This window comes from Equus przewalskii, chromosome 19 (genome assembly GCF_037783145.1).
Source record: "Equus przewalskii isolate Varuska chromosome 19, EquPr2, whole genome shotgun sequence".
NCBI lineage: Eukaryota > Metazoa > Chordata > Mammalia > Perissodactyla > Equidae > Equus > Equus przewalskii.
In genome coordinates this window covers 6,555,678-6,575,806 of record NC_091849.1, presented here as the reverse complement: position 1 = coordinate 6,575,806, position 20,129 = coordinate 6,555,678, and the positions used below count along the sequence as shown (strand labels likewise).

Below are 20,129 nucleotides of genomic sequence, written 5' to 3'. Positions count from 1 at the left end.
CGAGCCCGCTTTCCTGGCCGAGTTCTCAGGGAGGAGAACTCCTGAAGCGGCACATGACGCCAGGTGATAAATTCGCCTGTTCACAAGCAACTGGATTACCCACCATCTTCAAGCAGACTCTCCTGAGCTGGGACACTTTGCTACTTCCCTGAAATTCTGTTTACTTAGAGAAGAAAAAGAGGAAGTTCTTTTTAAATAAGTTAATTAAAAAGCGGAGATCTTTTCTCGGTGAGGTTTGGGGGAATTGGGCTTGCGAGCAGCTGAGAAAACACACGCAGACCGACTGCCAGAGGCCGTCCTGCAGCCCCCGCCCCAGGCGGGTCGAGCCCTAACCACGATTCGCCTTTTCCTCTGTGGTGGCCGGAGGCAGCTTGCGAAGGAACCGCCATTAAGGGCTCCAGCAGAGGGGCAGAGAGGCTGTGGTCCCTGGCAGGGATCAGGTGAATCCTTTCATAATTAATAAGACAGCTCAGCTGAAATGGCGAGGAGACGGGGCCCTATTGATCTGGCAGTCGAGCTGCTTCCACCTCTCCTATTTATAGGCTCCGCATGGCCTCACGGAGGAGTAAACATTCGAGAGTAAACACGAGCGGAAGAGGCCGGGGTCCAAGCTGCAGAACTGGAGCCTGCTGGGGAGGGAGAAGCGAACGTACGTCTCTGGGTTCAATGAAATCGATATCTGATTTCCTGGAGAAGGCGAGGGTGGGAGGGAGCTGTGGGGCCCCCGGGCTGGGGGGTAGGGGGTGGAGGACCGTTGGAGCGAGGCCGAGGGGCTGCGGCGGGTGCCTGCGCGGGGGAGCCTTCTGGCCGGCGCCTGGAGGAGAAGTGGGGGCTCTGAAATGCAATGTGTAAACAATCGCTAGAGTAACAGTTCATAAATCAAACCCGGTAGGTCGCAGCCAAATCTGCATTCCCCCCACGGATTGAATTCCGGCAACACATGCGTCCCTGCGCCCCGAGCGCTGGAAGCTGCCGGGATTCTTAATGGCAGCATATATTACCGGGGCCAGTTCACGCAGGCGCCGCGCCGGCCGCCCCAGGGAATAGTTCCCCCGGCCACCCCGCTACCCAGCCCCGTCCGCCGTCGGTCCCGGATTCTCCGTCCAAACCAGAGGAGACGCTCGCCGCCCGCGCGGAGTGGGCACCGCGGGAACGCTAGTTGTTTTGGAAAATAGAGTTTGGTTTTGATCCCTTCGTTTCAATGGTTATTTTCGGTCTGAGTATAAATAGGACAATTCCAACCTGAGCCCAACCCCTGGAATTCAAATTAAAATGTCTGAGCCTATTTTAAATAAGAATCTATTTAATGAGAGAAAGGAGAACGAGGAGAAGGAGGGAGGGTCTTCTCCTGTCATTTTTGCCTTGACAGCGCGCCGCCTCCTATCGATCTTTCCCTCCGCAAACTGGGGGCGAACCAGCGCGCACAACTGGGCCCCCTGCTTGCCGAAAGAAAACGCACGCGTCGCTCTCCCCAGGCTTTGAGGGGAGGGAGACCCCGCGACACGCGGAGGACGCTCCCCCTCCCCCCGCCGCTCCGCGGGCTTCCACCTAGAAATCAAACCTCCTTCCAAATCTAGAAGAAGGCGAGACTGAGGGAGGGGACAGAGGCGACGAAGGGGGGTGGGCGGGATTGTGGACTGGGAACTAGGGCCCGTCTGCTCCCCCAACAGGGTTCTTCTCAAAGACCCGCGTGCTGCTGCGGCTGCAACTGCCTCCTAGGTGGGGCCGCCGCAGAGGCAGGGCGCCCCACCGCCGGTCCTTCTGCGCCCCCACTCTGTCTTGTCCCAGGTTGCGCCGGGGAGTCTCGAGAAAGCTTGGTGCCGGGTTTAGAGCTCCCTTGCCCTGTTCTAGGCCGGGGACCACGCTCACGTGCACTTGGGGAGAGCCCCAGGAACGCCAGGCCGCGAATCTTGGAAACGCGGGTTGCCACATCTGGCTCTTCAGCGAACCTTTCTTCTGGTTGTGGTGATTGTTTAGATTATTATCGCGCTGTCTTCGACTATAATTTGGTGTTTAATCATGACGACATCTCCATATGTTAGTTGATATTGTTTTTAAGCAGCAACGCAGTAAGCCCTGTTCCCAGCTCGGTGAGCTTAATATTAACCAAGGTGAGCATCCCCATCGCTGAGCTGCGGGGACATAGTAGGTGTCAGACACCAAGGAGAGCATCTTACTTACCTCCACCTCACACAGCAGCGTCTCCAGCTCTGGGCGCGGCCCGCGGCTTTCCACTTTGTCCACTCGCGCTGGCTTGGGGCCCTTGAGGACATGTTGGGATTCAGGAAAGACCCTCCTTCACTCTATCCCCTGCCCAAGTAGATTCAAGACACAGAAGTTCACTGAGTGTAATGTTTGGTTATCCCCGTGAAAATGTCAGGCCAATTCCAACTCCAGAGCACCAGGCCCAGCCGAGGAACTCCAGAGCCCTTGGGAGGCGGAATTAGAGAGGAGGAGGAGAATGACATGGGAAGTGGGCGGCATGGAGAAAGATGGGGAAAACAGATCCAGAAGTAGAGCTGGAGATGGTAGAGGTGTGGAGGAGAGAGAGAAAATACAATGAAATCAGGACTTATGTTCATTCGGGACTCTCAGAGAAGCAGATGTGCACAAGACCACCCCGCAGATTCTCTCTCTGCGGATTCAGAGATCCTTTCGCTCCCGCCCGAGAACCTCAAGAGCCGGGGCCACGGGAGTCGTGGAGCCGTGGGGCTGGGCAGGCCTAACCCGAGCTGGGGGAGCGCCAGCTTCCAGCCCTCGCCCGGAGTCCCGCCCCCGGGGAAATCGAGAGGGCGAGATGGAGCCCTTCCCCTTCCCCCATTCCCGAAAGTCCCTCAAATACCGGCAGAGCTGCTTCTGGAAAGGTCTTCAACCATTCTCTCCCTCTCCCCATCCCCTGCACACCCAAGGCTTGGGGATCTGGCAGCGCCAGGCTGGGCGCGGGTGGTCCTGGAGGGGTCCTCTCTCTGGAACAGTCTACCACCCTTTCCCTTGGGCCTGGAGGGAAGGGTCATTGTCCCACTGCTCCTTCCTCCCGAACACCTGCCAAAGAAAATCAAAGCATCAAAAAAGCGTTGCTTCCCTTGCGCCTCGCCTGTGTCCTGAAAATGAAGTGGGGCGGGGTAGGGGCAAGCACCGTGAGCTCTAGCTGTGCGGCTGGAAGGCGACACTGGGTTCACCGCCCTCCAGCCCCGCCTCCCTCACCACCCAGGCCAGGGCGTCAGGGAACTTTGTAATGCTGTAGTTTGTGTTTTTTCCCCAAGGAGAGGAACAGCATCTCCTAGGGGCCCTTCCTTGAGGTTGGGGCCGGAGCAGCCCCGAAACCGAATGCCCGAATAAGGAAACCGTGCCAGCCCCGCCCGTCCCGGCTTCGACAATCTCCCCACTCCAGCCCCACCGGGCGAGCAGGAATGTAACATTCCTGTCCAGATTCTTGCCCTGGAAGGACGTCCCCTTTAGAATGAGCACTCAGGAGCCAGAAGACCTCCATTACCAGCTGCGTAACCATGGGTGAGTTACTTAACCCCTCTGAGCCTCAGTTCCCTCCTCTGTAAAATGGGGATAGTCATACCTACGCCGTAGGAGTGTACTTTGTATCAAATGAGATAACCCAGGCAAAGCACTTTTGCGCATTATGCTGCTTACCTAATGGTACCTGTTACTATTTTTGTTTCCTCCTGCCTCCATACAGGCTTAATCCGATAAGTCTCCCAGAACTCTTCAAAATAACGTCGTCGCGTAGAGAACCTCATTACGACCTTTAATACTTTGGTGCAGTTTTTCTTTCTAATCCAGCAGCTTAAATATCTCTCGCTGCAGGCCACGCGATCCACCCCGCTGGCCTGCTCAGATCTCAGAGGATGCTCTGGATAAGCTCCTTGAATCATGCTCGACGGTGATTGCACCCCCAGACCCTACCGCACCCAACCTGGGTCGAGAGCCTGGGCCAGACCCCCCGGCTTTCACTGCCTGCGAACCCCCACCTCGAGTCCCTGGGTTCTCCCAGCACTAACCCATTCCTCCTGGAGCTTCCCAGGCAGCTTCCCTGCCTCCTCCCCTCCCCCACAGCCATTCATATTAAATTACTCTCCCAAAAGAGAAAAAAAATGTAACGTTTATTGAATCCAGCAAAGCAATACAATGATACATAGAGCGAAAAAAATTAACCCGCCCTGCGCTAACTAACGTTAATAGAGTGACGTGTATCCTTCCACTCCTTCTCCGTGCTTGTACCTATATGACATAGACCCGTTTGGAGGATGGGGTTTTTGTTTGTTTTTATAAAATTATGATATATTTTTCTTTTCTACCAAATCCTTCAAGATAAATAGCTAAACAAATAACTGCTTCGTTTAAATAGTTACACAATATTTCTTACAAGGCCATACTACAATTTATTTCATTTTCCACCTATTGACGGACATGTAGGTTTTCCCAGTTTTTTGCTGTCCTACAAATATTGTTGTAATAAGTATTCCTGTTCAAACAACATTATGTAGTAGTATTTTTATTTTTTCAATAGAATAGATTATCCCCAAAGTTGGATTACTGGCAGAAAGGTACGTACAGATGGGTGATATTTTTTAAATGTGTATGTGCTTTTAATTTGAAAAAAAAACCAAAAAGTGTTGGATTACTTTCCCCAACTGTGTAAAGTGCCGGTTTCTCTTCATCCTCGTCTACACTGTGTGTTAACACTTTATTGTTTTTGTCAACCCAGTAGGTAGCCTGGCTGCTCCCTGGAAGGCCAGCCTTTCTGGCACCTGCATTGGTTCTCGGGGCCAAGATCGCTACCACAGCGCCCCGCCCTCCCGACTGGCGGGGAAGGGCGGGCTAGACTTTGGATCTCCCTCTGCCGGGCAGCGGCAAGGACAGCGCAAGCAGCGACTTTTATGCAAAGTCAGGTGTAATTACTTCTGGAAAACCTTGACTCTCGCTCCTTAATCTAATCCACACGCCTGGGGGAGCCAGGGCCTGGGTGCTGCGGGGGCGCTGAGTGAGTGACCGTGGACGAGCGGAGATGGGGCTCCGTTGCCAGTCCCCCGACCGCCACCACCACCACCGCCACCGCCACTTCCATCCGGGAGCTCCCTGCAGCCACAATGGCTCTGCTCCTGAGTCAGTACCAAGGCGACGACCCCCTGGCCTGAGAAGGAAGGAAGGAGGCAGCAAAGAAAAAGAAAATCGCACCTTGATGGAAGGGCAGCAAAGGTGACAGCTGAGCTTTTGTTTTCCCTGCCCAGGGAGACCAAGAGGCTTCCACAGGCGGCACCAACTCAGGGAGCCAGGAGGAGGACGGAACCATCTGTGCGGGACTCGGTGCACAGAGACTGATTATACTACTCTCTCCCTTCTTTCTCCCCCTCCCCCTCTTTGCTCTGCCTAACTTTTTAAAAAGTTAACTTACCTTTATTGAGCGCTTACTACATGCTAGACATCATACTAAAGCTTCTGAACATCATCTCATTTCCTGCGCTCATTTCTGTAGATTGTATTATCCTCATTACAGATGAGAAAGGGTGTAGAGAGAGGATAGAAACCTGCCCCTAGCAGCAGGTGGTAAGAGGCCCAGCTGAAATGTGAGCACGAATCTGTTTCAGGAATCTGTTTTAAGACTTCACTTTGCTTGTTCTGTTACTATTTGGAGCCAAAAGAGAGACAGCACAAGTTAAAAAAGACAACAAAGAAACTCAGGTCCTATGGTGGGCAGAATAATGGCCTCACAAGATGTCATGTTCTAACCCCCGGAAACTGCAAATATGTCAGTTATAGGGCAAAAGGGAGTTAAGGCTGCAGGTGGAATTAGGATGCTAATGGGCTGACTGTAAAATAAGATTATTCTGGATCGCCCCTGAGGGCCCAGTGTAATGACAAGAGTCCTTAGAAGTGGAAGAGGGAGGCAGAAGAGAGAGGTCCGAGTCAGGGGATGTGAGAAGGGCTGGACCCACTTCTTTGGCTTTGAAGATGGAGCAAAGAGTCCACAAGCCAAGGAATTCAGGCAGCCTCTAGAAACTGGTAAAGGCGAAGAAACCAGATTCTTCCCTGGAGCCTTCAGAAAGGAACGGCCCAGCCATTTCAGCCCAGTGAAGCTCGTGTCAGACTTCTGACCTACAGCACTAACTTGAAGATAAGAAATTTGCATTGTTTAAGCCACCAAGTTTGTAGCAACTTGTTACAGTTGCAAATAGAAAAATAATACGAACCCTTATTATGGCTGAGGGCTACATTACAGATACTCAGAGAGCCAGGATCTTCAGGAAGTTTGTTGAGTCTGCTCAGGGCCCTTCTTTGAGTGTCGTGTCGTGTGTGTGTGTGTGTGTGTGTGTGTGTGTGTGTGTGTGTGTGTAGGGAGGGTGTGGGCAGCTTCATTTCAGCCTGGGGCGGCTCCGCATGTGGAGAAAGAGGACATTAGGGAATAAATTTCAAAGGGCAAACAAAGAAAAAACTGTGTTGATGTTTTACAACATGTTGGCATAGAACTTTTCTCGTTATTTTCTCCATTTTTTTTGTGTCCCTTTTAACTGCAAGAGCCTCTCGTTTGCTTCCTTTCCCTCCACTAGTTTAATAGACGTGCAGGCAAGGCCCTCAGTTCTGTACCAGCCACAGGCCTGCTCTGATGTGAGAAGTTCAACACCACGGTGATGGTGGTTTGATGGTACATTCATGAAATCTATCACCAAGTAGATATTCTCTTGATGAGACACAGCCACTAATGTTAGCTCCAGACCTCATCACCAGGACATCAAGCGTTGGGTTGCTTTTTAATGGTGGTGGTGTTTGCAACTTCCCACAACACCCAGAGCACAGGAGGCAGTGGGTGGAGTCTCTGTGCGACACCTGGGATGAGTTACTTGCTATGGGTATCCTAGATAGGGTGGTGGGAAGCGAAACAGAGGAAAAAGCCAAGCCAGGCTGACCACAGGCGGCGCTGCCGTCCACGTGCAGAGAAACTCCTCGGAATAGTCCGAGCCTGCGCAGGAGGAGAAGCGAGGACAGGACGCACTGCTCTGTCTGGGTTAATCAAGTCACAAATTGCTTTGTTTACATTAAGACACCACCCTAGGAGTCTCTTCTTGATTAAGTAAGAAGCAAGACCAAGCAAGCAACCTGGCAGGAGGCCTGGCAGGGGTCATCAGCTTCAGCCTGACTGACGCCAGAGTTGCTGCGGATCCCGCACCTGGGCCCACCTCAGTCTTCCCATTTCTGCAGAGGGTCTGCTGAGCTTTGGGGAGTGACTGTGAAAAATGGCTCTGGGACCCTCGTAGTTATCTGGTGACTGCCTCAGGCTTTCACCTGAAACATGTTGAGTTGTGCTATCCCTTAGGCAGAGAGAGAAACCCCAAACAAAGTGGTTCATTTAACTCTGGCCAAACACAAATTCTTCAAAACAGGCAACTCTGATGGGGATAAAGAGCATCAGGGCATGTGGGAGGCACAACCATCAATGCCAAGTCCAGAGCTGTGACAACAAGGCCGGGGTACCGGCCAGGACTCCCCGAGGCTTTCTATTTGCTGAGCATGTGGGGTGGTCATGTTCGGTGGCACACACTACCGCCTCTTCCAGAGCAGCCTCTGAGCTGTGTATTTTCCTGTGTAACCATCTTCTGCCCTCTTTCTGCACTATTTTCTGCTCTTTTGAACAGAATGAGGGGGCAAACTGCATCTCCTCCATTGCTCAGTCCATGGGATTTGTTGTATATTTGTTTCCTCTTTCCGAATAGCCCTTGGCACTTTGATAGATAGCAGAGAAAATTGGCTCTGCCCAAATCTTTATTTTCAGGAGTTGTTATATATTCAAATCCAAAATATATTCATGTATACCCACTTACACAGATAGTCATAATTCCATATTCTCTAATTCATATATACTCTCTCTAAGACACGCAGATACACACAGACGCTCGCTCGCTCTCTCTCAGACACACACACACACACACATGCACTGCCCTTGGGGCCTGACCTTGTTCCCTCTGATTTGCTCTTAGATCTTGCCTCTTATCTACTCAACCGTCTTTGCTATCTTGTGTTTCATTCTCCGAATTCTCCTTCCCCTCAGCTTACAAACACACTCAAATCTCTTGGAGCCCAGAAGGTAACCGCCTTCCCTTGCTCTCCCTGCACTGCCAACCCGTTTCTCCATCAGGCTCCTGGAGCAGCGCGCAGCCCAAGGGAGACACTCGGTAGATTTGGAAGAACATGTGAATGAAGTTTTCTCCTTCCCTTCTCTGCTGGCTTCTCCTCCCTGCCCCAGCTCTGGCCTCCGGGGCCCCTGCAGACCACGTTCCCCCACCCACTGCAGACACTCCACTCTCTTTGGCCTCCTCCATTTTCCCTGTTTGTATTTTACCACATACAAATTATTTTATGTATTCTATTTCAAAATTTACCGAGAATCTACACTGACTGTAGGAAAATTAGCCAAAAGGGAAGAATTACAATAGCTGTAACTTCTCCAACCAGTGATATGCATTTTGGTCTTGGTGTCTCTTACGTTAATTCTCTCCTTTCTACATGGGTGTGATCATGTCATTTCCCTTCTCAAGAAGCTTCACTTCCTTCCCATTGTTGAATCATTGCGGAGTGATTCAGGCTCCCTGCTCGGCACTGAAGACTCATCAGCACCTGGTCCCACTCATCTTGCCAGACTCCTCCCATCCGCAGCCCTCCACACCCCCCACCATACCCTGCGGCCAGATGGAATGCCTTGCCCCGCCTTGAACTGACGCATCCTCTCCCCTATTCCACGCCTTTGCTCACTTAGTTCTTCCAGTCTAAAATACATCACACCTCCGTCCACCTCCGTCCACCTTCCCTCCACCGGTGGACATCTTACTCCTTCTTCAAGACTCTGTTCAGGCTCAACTTTTCCTGAAGCCTTCTCGGACTCGCTATTCAGAATTATTGGGTTGCCCCTCTATTGCCCTTTATTCTTAATTTTGTATTATAATTAGCTGTTTGCTGGTCTGTTTTGTCTTTAATCAATAAGTTCCTCGAGGTCAGGGACTGTGTCTCATTAATCTTTGAATCTCCTACAATACCTAGTACTATGCCTGGCACAGATGTTTATGGAATAAAGAACATTTCCAGCCCCTCTTGCCTGACGCATATGTAGTTGTACATTCTAATTTTGAAAAGATAAAGAAAGATATTTCTGAGGCCAACCTCTTCTTTGGGCTGTGTCTTGTTATTGCCTTTTCTCCATCAGAAACTCTCCCCTGGCAGCCTAGATGTTTATCCCTGGGAGAGTGGAGGTACAAAATTGTTGGATGCAAGCCATGGAGTACCTTCCAGTGGTTAGAAGCAAAGGGATAGATACACCCATAGCAATGCAGATAAAAGGGAAGGAATGAATGATCACTAAAACAAGAGGGTGGAAAGAGAAAAGCAGCAACTCCTCCTTGGCATATCCATTCCATGCCTCTCAAAACAACTTACTCAACATTTCATTAGCTTGTTATATTTTTTCATAGGCTACAGGGAAACCTGGAAGACTCCTGTTCCTCTCTTCAGTCCCTCCTTCTCATTCAAGGAACTCTTGAAATTGATAACTTTCCTTCTCCCTTGTCTGAAGAAGAGAATTTTCCATGCCTCATCTTCACTCATATTATGCTCTTATCACCTCAGGTGTACACAAAGACTCTGCATGTGGTAGCCATGACTCCTTGGTCTATATGCCTATGTGTAGTCACTTTGCACAACAAACCAGGGCTGGCCCTGTGTGACCAACAGAATAAGAATGAAATAATGATGTATGACTTCCAAGGCTATATCATAAAAGGTATTGCACCTTCCTCCTTGGTCTCTTGCATTACTTTCTTTGGGAGAAGCAGTCGCCATGCCACGAGGCCACTTAAGCAGCCCTTTGTAGAAGCCCACATAGAAAGGAACTGAGCCCTCCTACCAAAAGCCAGCACTGACTTGCCAGCCACATGAGTGAGCCACCTTGAACTGCAGGCCGAGCTGATGTCTGACTGCAACTGCATGGAGACCCCGAGCCGGACCACCCAGCCAAGCTGCTCTCAAACTCCTTATTCACAGACACCATTAAAGATAGTAAATCATTATTGTTGTGAAGCCACTGTTTGAGGAGATTTGTTATACAGCAACAGATAGCTAATAAAATGCATCTGGTATTTTCTTTCATTTTATTCTTCAGTGTTTGTTCATTTGTCTGTATGTCCACATGAATTTTGATACGTTTTGTTTGTGAGACCCAAAAAAGAAAGGACTGTATCTATTTAACTATTTTTTGGTGAATAGCAAAAATACTTTGAGGGGGTTGTTGAATATCTAAATACTTTAAACAGTGATTCCTCTCAACCGTGAATCAGCAGCCATGAAGTGGTTTGGGACCATGTCAATAAGTGTCCAAACAAGAAAACAGTCTAGGTATTTCAAATGGAGGTAACAATACAAGGGATTGGTGAAAATGTGTTAGAAAGGCCGGAAGAGGAAAAAGAAGTAATGATACCCAAAGACAGTAGGAAACTACTTCAATGCTTACGTCTGAAGGAACAAAAGAGAAAATGGCATTACCCAGAGCCCACGGCCACTGTGACCCTGATGCTGGTGTTGCACAGCTGGAGACACTTCAGAAGTTGGAGGGGAAGAGTTTGTCTCAACTTTCCTCCCACCTTCCAGTCTCCTGCCAGAGCCTCCCATAGACAGAGACTACCAAGAAGCAGTAGGCAAAGGTGTCAGGGAAATGTAGTTTTCAAGCTTCCTGCCCTGGCAATAGAGAAAAGATACAGATAGGGCAACTGAGGAGCTGAGGGCCAATGGACGTTATTTGTCACTGGGAGCAATAACAGGGATAATCGAAATAAAGGCGTGTGTATTTGGTGAGGCTCTACTCAAAGATAAAATGTCCAGCATATAGTAGTTGTTTGTGATTAGAGGAAGTCAAAGAAATTCAGACGTTTCCACATTCATCTTCCAAGACCTATTCAGTAATGATAGGTTCAAAAATCTAAATTCTTCAAAAGAGCTGCCACACCAAAGCCCTTTTTGTTAATTGTAGAAGAGCATATCTAATCAGAAGAGCTAACACATTGAGCATAATGTGCGCCAACTGCTTTTCAATCGTTAACTCATTTAGCTCCCACGCATCTCCATGAAGTCGGTCCCGTTGTGATCCATTTTACAGGTGAGCAAACTCAATCCTGTAGGAATTAAGTTATATAGAGGGTGACGAGTGGTGTCAGAGTCCCAGTATGGAAGCCTGGCTTCAGAGGTCATATGCTCGACCACTCCACTGCACTGTCCCTCGTGCTTTCATCACCTTGCCAGAAATGTGGGGGCTACTTGTCGCTGGGCATACTATGCCCAAAGTATTCAAAGAGATTAATAATACCAAAGGGAATAGAGGACTAAAGCCTGTAGAAACCCAACCCCTGAGCTATGGGGCTAACTTTTGACTCAGCTTGTCCAAATGTTGACCCTACCATAGTGAGACCCATTAATTATTTTAGAATTAGAAAGGCCATGGTTATTGAATCTGGGGCTCTTTGAAAAAGACTTCTTAATCCGGAAACATCCAACCCAAATATGGAGGAGGGTTAATAACCAGTACCCAGGAAGGGCCTGTGAAATGGAGAGCCACATGCTTGGGCAGTGATGAAATTTCATGCAGAACACTAAAATTGGGATGCTGTTTCCTGTCAGCCTGTACACATGCAAAAACCTGAAGCTGATCATTTCAACAAGCTTGCCCCAATTCTTCCCTCTCGATAGAGAGGCAGAGAGGAGGAAGAGTTTGGTACTTCAGAAATTTCATTCCAGGATCTATGACAACTTTAATTTTTCATGTTTTGGGGATTTATCTCCTTGTGTTTTTTTTTTGAGGAAGATTAGCCCTCAGAGAACTACTGCCAATCCTCCTCTTTTTGCTGAGGAAGACTGATCCTGAGCTAACATCCATGCCCATCTTCCTCTACTTTATACGTGGGATGCCTACCACAGCATGGCATGCCAAGCAGTGCCATGTCTGCACCCGGGATTTTAACCGGCGAACCCCGGGCCTCTGAGAAGCGAGCGTGCGAACTTAACCGCTGCGCCGCCAGGCCAGCCCCTCATTTTTTTTACTGAGATGTAATTGACATATAACATTATATTAGTTTCAAGCGTATGACATGGATTTATCTTGTCTTTAAACAGCTGGTGATTTGTGCTATTTTGAGATAACCAGTGACATGCTCATCGTACCTTGAGAGAGATTGGGCTGAAGAGAGGGGAGAGCAGAGGGGTGGAATGTATTGTGTAATAGCACCAAATCCTTCAACCAACTACCCTTATTCTCTGAAGATGCTTCTTCCTCCTTGGAGACTATACGTTGGTCCTGCCTATTGAGTTTTAAAAGGAGCAGAAGGACAGTAGTGGAATGCGTGGATTCTCAAATAATTTTAGATGGCACATCCACAGTGCCTGAGTGCCTCTGGGTCTAATATCAGGAGCACTAATGCTTCTTTGAACTAATGTGAATGGCCTGTAGATGCTGGAAGAGCAGGCTCCACTGGGCCCAGGAGCTGTCACCAGGTACGTTAGGGCTTCTCTGTGTGTTGGGTTGCACTGTACAAGGTTAGCCAAAATGGACCCAATTCCTGACCTCTAGGGAGGGCATCTGAAGCGGAGAACATTGACATGGAAAGTTATAAAGACTACATAGCTGTCACTATAATGTAAGAGACTAGTTTTCATGCTGTTTATGGAAAAAATGTTCATTGTTTTCTAGTCATCTCATGTAAAGACTTGCACAATAAGCCAGCCAGGTTTCCCTTCACCCCACTCACAGCCAGAGGAGAAAAACTGGGGTACCCCAAGCAAAAATAAAAATGAACTTATTATTTTGATGGTTGTGTGCCTGTGTGTGTTTATGGGTAGAAGTATGAAGAAAGAAGAATTAATACACAAAATACTTTCTGAAAATGAATGGCTTATTTTAAAGAATATGTGTTTCTTTCTTTGCAAGTACAGAGCTGCCACGAAACAGCCGTCTCTGCTGCTGCCTTGCACCCCAGCAGGGATGTGCCTTCGTCACCTGCTCAAGGGACATGCAAGGTGCCACTCTTCCCTCCAAACATCCAACTCAGGGAGGCAGCAACGCCAGCGCTCACACTTAGATACCCCAGAGCAGTCTGTTTTGGTTTTGCCCGTCTCCCTTTGGGGTCTTTTTATGATACAGCTGTCAACATGAGAAGAACGAAGCTGGCCCTGGGCCAGCGGGCTCCAAGAGCTCGCTAATGCAGACGGTGGTTTCCAAGCAGGTGCGACATTATGAAACGGCGTGAAAAATATCAAGTCACAGATGTATGTCTGCTACAGAGAAGGAGAGCAAAAAGATGGGAGGAGCCATCAGAGTTTGGATCTTCATTCGCCTTTTCTATAAAATGCCTGTACCTATTTGACCCAATATCTGCCTTGTTCTCTGACCTCAGCTCCTACCAGCTCTTGCTCTGCCCCGGATGCTTCAAGCTTATCAGGCTTAAGGCCTTAGTACTCGTGAGTTCCTCTACGTATCCCCAAAATCTTTGCATGGAAGGTTCTTTCCTCTCATTTAGTTTCAACCGCAGTATCACCTCTTCAGAGAAACCTTCTCTGACCTTCCACTGCAAAGTGATAGCCACCTTCCCTCCAAACCCTCCCCAGCAAACAGGCACTGTCACGTTGCCTGGTTAAGTGCAAGCACTTAAAAGGCATAGAATTTAATAAATTCCTATCTAACCTTGTTGCATTCTCTAAGTTTCAATGCCCTGGGCAGAGCTGTGCCCTAGGCCTGGGGCAGACAGACACTCTGTGTAGCTCTCTCTCTCTCTTAAACATCCTGAGCTTCACCTCCCGGCCTCTGCTCCCCGCCCTGCCTTTGCACCTCTAAACTTCCACACCCAGATCTTTTCTCCACAGTCAGCTCACAGCTTGGTCTCTCTTGGTCTTAACGGTAAGCAGGTCTCAACATAATACGGAGTGGTGAGTGCTGGGCACTCTCCAGAGAATCAGCTGTGGCCTCTCTGGGACCTGCCCAGTAGTAACTGACTGACAGTGGTGGGTGGGCCTGGTCTCTCCTGGGTGAGCTTAGTGCTGGGGCACAGGTGGGTGTCTGACCACCATGGAGGTTAGCTGACTGCACCCTAGCCACAGTCTACACCCCCAGAAATCGATGTCTGATTACAGCAGCACAGCCTGGACTGTGCTCAGCCCAAACCCACTGCCAGCCCAAAGCCCCCGACCCGCTGACGTCTGCACAAACGCAGAGTGCTGAGGCCAGGGTGGTATTCAGACGTTAATATTCACTTTGCGGGAAATGATACTATCTTAGAAATAACTCAAATGATTATTTTTTAACAAACGTCATTCCAGTGAGGGATCTCTTTTTCTCTGTAATATGATATATGCAAAAAACTGCCACTTTCCTAAGGAAAATCAAGTCCTGGCCTCTCAGAGTTGACAATGAAGAATTTCCACATGAAGGAGACCTCATCTACCTGACTTCTGTTCCTGGAGATTCATTACTCCCTTGCGGGTCTCTGGGAATTTGTTTCTTCCACAACCAGGCTGGCCTCAGGGGGGTGCTGCTGCCTCCTTTTTGACACATTGGCCTGGGGGAGGTCAGGGTGGTCCCAACCTTAGCTACACCTCCCAATCTCTTGGGGGACGTTTTGTTTGATTTTTCAAAATACTGGTCAGCCTGGCCTGGGCCCTCTCTCAGTCCTACTGAAGCCAAAGGCCAACTGGGGGCGGTGCCGGTCGTGGATTTAGCAAATGATTCTGAGTCAGAGGCAGGGTTGATGCCTGCTGAAAATGTGGAGGTACAACCCTCAGCTGCCATGACAGTTCCTGTTCCATGACAGATACTGTTCCAAACAGTATGGACAACATAAGATCATGTTTAAAAGATGTTATGAAAGACCTGGGGAGAGGAAAACGAACACAGAAAGTAACATCCAAACAGATGAGCAGGGCTCTGGGGTCCCCTATAGCACCAGTTTGAAGGGAACAGTAAACTAGAAAGAAGCTCTGTCAAAATTAAAACACAGGAGAAGTTTCCATAGTCAAATCAGCTTGGGACATGCTACTTGCTTGCTCCCAGTTTTGACGTCACCCTGTGCATTGTATTTTGAAGTCTTGTAAAACTCTGACAGTAAAGAAATTCACTGGATTTGTTTAACCCATAGTTTTCAAAATGTATGCCACTGCTGAAACCCAATAACCAAGACATCGTAAAGCACTTGTAGATTCTTTCAAAACCCCCACAAGGCTCCGGGGGCGACTTGGATGGCTCCCACTTCTCCACTTGGCTCAGAGCTCCTGTTGCCTAAGAAGCCTCCTCTTTGTGCAGATCATTCTCTTCTGAGAAAAACCCACCCCTGAACACAGGGCCACTCCATAGGCCACCATAGCAGAATTCAATACAACGAAACTCCACTCTCTTCAAGAAATGTGGAAAATACAGTAGCAAAGAGATCTTTGTCTTACAATATGAAATCAATGCAGCTAGTTGTCTATCCAGAAGAGCAGAAAGTAAGTTGATGTAAACAGGCTTCTTCATGGTCTGCCATCAGCTCATCAACCATGATCGCACAGGTAAATGTGGCTGCAGGGTGCCATTTGCAGGGAGACTGAGAGTAGTCCATATTCTTTGCAAATGGAGCAGGAGGCTCCAATGGAGCAGAGCTTGTCTCCAATGCAACACCTCTTGGTTCCCCCTCCTCCCACCTAAGAGATGACTTTTCCCTTTTGAAAGCATTTTCTCTTGAGTTCTCTTCCTGCCCTCTCCCCCAAGGGTACTGAGGAGAAGAGGAAAATGAAGTCCCTGATGCAGGGCAGAGATTAGAGAAAGATAAAGTGAGAAGGGGGAGAAATAGAAGCTCCCTGGGACTATTGGGTGAGGACATTGGGGAGGGAGATGATCTGAGCTTCTAGGGTCCCTGGTTGAAATTTGGAACACTTTTTCCCAGAGATCAGTGCTTCTCAATCGGGGTGATTTTGCTCCCAGGAGACATTGGCAATATCTGGAGACATTTTTGATTGTCACATCTGGGGAAGGAGTGCTACTGGGATCTGGTGTGTAGAGGACAGGGATGCTGCTAAATATCCTATGATGCCCAGGACAGCCCCACAACAAAGAATTATCTAGCCTAAAATGTCAGCAGTGCCAAGGTTGAGGAACTCTGCCATAGACCAAGGATGTATTTGGTAATTTGGTTTAATAATTCAGGCATGGTGGCTTAAATGGGTTTTGTAGATCGACTTTAATATCTTGCTAAAAGTGTCTCCATAAGATAATGTATTTTAAGCTCCACTTGGCCAAATAACAGCAATTATATGGCTCACACATAGTAGGTTCATTTTCTTTGTGAAGTGGAAGAACCTTTCTAATTTGATTGTTTAATTGCTGACTATCTTCCCCAACTAGGATATAAGCTTCTAGAACATTGCCTGATCTAGAGCAGACAATCAGTATGTGCTGAATTAGTGAATTCAGACATTTGAGGACTACCTGGTTGTTCTTATAAGCAGAGCGCCTCTCTCTTACATGTTTCTACACCTGCAGCACCTGGCCCAGATGTTTGTGTATGGAAGAAACTCAGTACTGACTGCTGAATGCATGAGTCCATGAACGTGGATGAATGAACGGGCAAACAGTAGTAATATTTCTGTGTCCCACTGTGACAGGTGAAAGAACGTGCATGCTGCTGTAGAGGATATTTGCAAATACATGGTGAGTTGCCGCTTCGTGCTCCAGGTCCTCCCCATTAGAATGTTCTCGCAGGGAGTCAGGGCAAGAGTGTAGACAGAGTGCTAGAGACAGTGATTCTTAGCAGAACTCCAAGCCCAGATCGAGGAAGCAATTACTCTTCTCCCTTCCAAACCACTTTCTAAGAACCTTTTGGCGTTCTGCCACCAAAGGCTGAGTGCCTCGTGTGGAGCAAGTTAGCAACATGGGAACCTGATGATTCAAAACACCTTAGAGCAGCAAAACAAAGAAAGGGACAAAAAAAGACTTTGTGACACAGCCCTCTCTTTCCTGTTCCGTTCTTTTCTCTGGATAACACGTTGATTTTTAAGAGGTGTTAAGACTTTATAAATTTCCTTGCCGGAGTGGAAGATCAGTGTCAAGCATTATCATACTGTAGTTTCCAAATTCCTCTCCTGTGGGCTGTCATTTAGGCATATTTTTCCTCTGTGATTAATCTTTGCATGATTAGCAAGTCTCTAATCAGGGATTGTAGTCACCTTGGAGGTCCCAGCAAAGAAAAGTCAACAACTTCAGATGAGGAGACTGAAAACAAAAGAGAAACCAATTTTGCAAACTGTCCCAATAATATCTCTCACAGCAATTTTCCCACCCAGGACCGTGCATTGCATCCCATCGTCGAGTCCCTTTCGCCTCCTCTAATCTCAAATTCTTGCATTCTCAAGGCACGTCAGCTTGGTTAATTGGAAAGTTTTTAATAATCATTTTTGTTTATAAAATTACAAGTTTTCATAAGAATCTCTAGTAATGCAGTATTTTACTCTTGAAGTAATAAATATTTGTTTATACATCAACTGACAATGGAATTTCAACATATAAAGCACACAAGAGACTTTTTCACCCTAGTTACATCTAGAATACTTACCTCTATTTGACCATCCAGATATTGACAATGTAACCAAATGGTGTGTAATCCATCTTACCTGTGTTGTTATGCTGATTACATGTGATAACCTAGGCACTCACATGCTTATTGATCGTGTAAGAAGACAGGGATGTCAGAAATGACACAATGGATGGCATTCAATTATTTAGCCTTTTAAAGGCCAAGGTCAAAGCCAAATAACAGATTTTGGTTAAGACTGAGGTTATAGCCAATTTTTGTGCATTTACAATGTATCTATGAGAGGTGGTGTAGGGGCATTAGCTGGCATGCCCTTTAAAGACCATGTGTCCTTGAGGCTCCTTGTCTGGGCTACGAGCCAGCACTCACGATGATAACAGTCCTGTCCATGGCCGACCCAGCTGCTTTCTTGTGGGATAATTGGCACAAAGACCCTCGAGGTTTGAAGGAAAACAGAGGCCCTTGGGGACGAGGGGCTCTGGTCCTTAGAATGCAGGTCAACCAGGGACGATCCCCCTTGACAAGCATGTAGCCTTTGTTCCTCTTAAACAAGCTTCTCTCTGGGGGTGGTAGCGGTGTGCAGATCTACGCCCCGCCAGCCACCCCTGGACTCTCTCCCTGTGCATAACTCCCAGTAAATCTTTATGTCTCGCCCGCCATCTCCAGGCTGTTTCTTCAGTCTCTCGGCCCTATACCCCACTGCCCTAGCCCAGCTGGGCATGTGGCCTTACAGGTGGATTTACTGTGACCCTAAGAAAGTTTAAGCTGGGACCCTAGCTGGGTGCTAGCAAGGAGCTAGCTGGGAGGGACCTTAGCCACGTGTTCACCTAGTATATTCCATACCTCTCATGCCCACCCCACATCTTCTCAGGCTACCTTTAACTCCAGCAATTCTGGGGTAGTAGTCTTCATTCAGATGTAATTGGGCCACACCACATTTTTTTCTGCCCCAGGGTTTCTCTTACTTTGAAGTGAAGGATGTTTGGGAGAATCCTACCCAGTACTCACAGTCTGGAAACGCAAGAAAATTAGGTCTCTGAGCAGCTCTTGACCAGTAGAAGACAGAACGCTGGCGAGTTAAACACTCTCCTCTTCTCTTCCTGGGGTGGGCAATTCTGACACATTCTAATATTTTCTCAAAAGCCCCCTGCAGCACTGAGATGCATTTGCCACAAAGGTACCAAATTAAGAACTCATCCTTGCAAGGATCCAGGAAGGGAGAGCAAAAAAATCAGTCAAAAGAAAAATGTGATAGAAAAGTTAAACGACAAGGAGTCTTCATCCAGGAGCTCACATATCATCTAATGAGAGCTCCAGAGGAGAGAACAGAGAAAAACGGGAAATCCTTGATGACATAAGAGAAGAAAATTTCATCAGCTGAAGAAAAGCACGAGTTGTCAGATTGAAGGAGCCTGTCAAGTGGTGTCTGCAGAGAGAAAAAAGCCACTTACCTACAATGAAAAGAGAAGCAAATTGGCATCACACTTTACGTGACAATACCAATGATACAAAACAATGTGGCAATATTTTCATTGCGTTGGAGGTGAAGCCCATTAAAGCTTTAATAATTTCCTTCCTGGACAAAGCTGTCTTCCTGATTTTCCCCTCCCTGATTTTTGTGGGGGTCTGGAGCTTTGTCAGGCTCTGCTTTCCTATACTCCCAGGCCCTACACCAGGACATTCTCCACAGAAGGAATTTGACTTTCTTCAGAGTGTGGTTCTCAACTTTCAACCTAGAATCAAACACTTGTGTCAGCCACATAACCCGAGAGAGGGTGGATTGCTGGATTGTTGTCTCTGTTCTGATGTGGTTATTTATCAGTCACCATAAAGGCTGCCCCTGGCTCTTTCCTTCTCCTTCCATTTGTTCTTTCTCAGTTTGGAATTTCTCTGGATTGGTTCCTCTCTTACCGGTGTTTTGAGCTGTGGTTTTCTGTTCACACCTGTTAGCAATCTGAGTCCATCTATTTGCTATCTTCTTTCCAGTAATATCTCAACATTTCTGGTCTTTCAGTGATGGCTTCATTTTGTGTTTTCCTTGGTTGCTGTAAATTTTTTATCAAAGAGAGATAACACCATGGGTAAATTTAGCATATGACCAGAAATAGGACACTAAAATTCAGGGCCTATTAATTAACTAAATTGGTCAATGTGGGATATATTCTTTTTCTTTCTTTAATGTCAGATCTTAAAACACCTGGATCTTATATAATCAAAAAGCTGATCAGATTATCAATGTATTTGTTAACTCAGCAGTTTGAAGTCCAGTTACTTCAGTTTCTTAATGGCTAACATATCCACTGTGCAGTGAATTCAGTGAACATAAAGGGAAACACATATTCCTGTTGGATATAGTTTTTAAGGCTATGGTTATATTTATAACATGAAGTCAAGATGCAAGAAAATTGCACAAACAGTTCTGTAAAAAAATGTCCTTATGGGAAAATCAGGATGCAAGGACTGTATAAAAATTCAAAAGTCAAGGGAAACAAAATAGAAGGTGGATGAGAAAACTCTTTTCCATCTCCTGGAGAC

General features: G+C 47.6%; 2 long non-coding RNA genes across 2 annotated transcripts; one reads left to right on the top strand and one right to left on the bottom strand.

Moving 5' to 3' along the window:
* The first annotated feature begins 193 nt into the window (after positions 1-193).
* LOC139077225 (uncharacterized) lies at positions 194-5,466 on the top strand. Its single transcript, XR_011529551.1, has 4 exons — positions 194-440; positions 543-649; positions 3,264-3,510; positions 4,721-5,466. It is a non-coding gene; the product is annotated as an uncharacterized lncRNA (long non-coding RNA).
* LOC139077226 (uncharacterized) lies at positions 1,286-4,057 on the bottom strand. The gene is made up of 2 exons (XR_011529552.1): positions 2,843-4,057; positions 1,286-2,262 (listed from the first exon to the last, which is right to left on the bottom strand). It is a non-coding gene; the product is annotated as an uncharacterized lncRNA (long non-coding RNA).
* Positions 5,467-20,129: the final 14,663 nt, after the last annotated feature.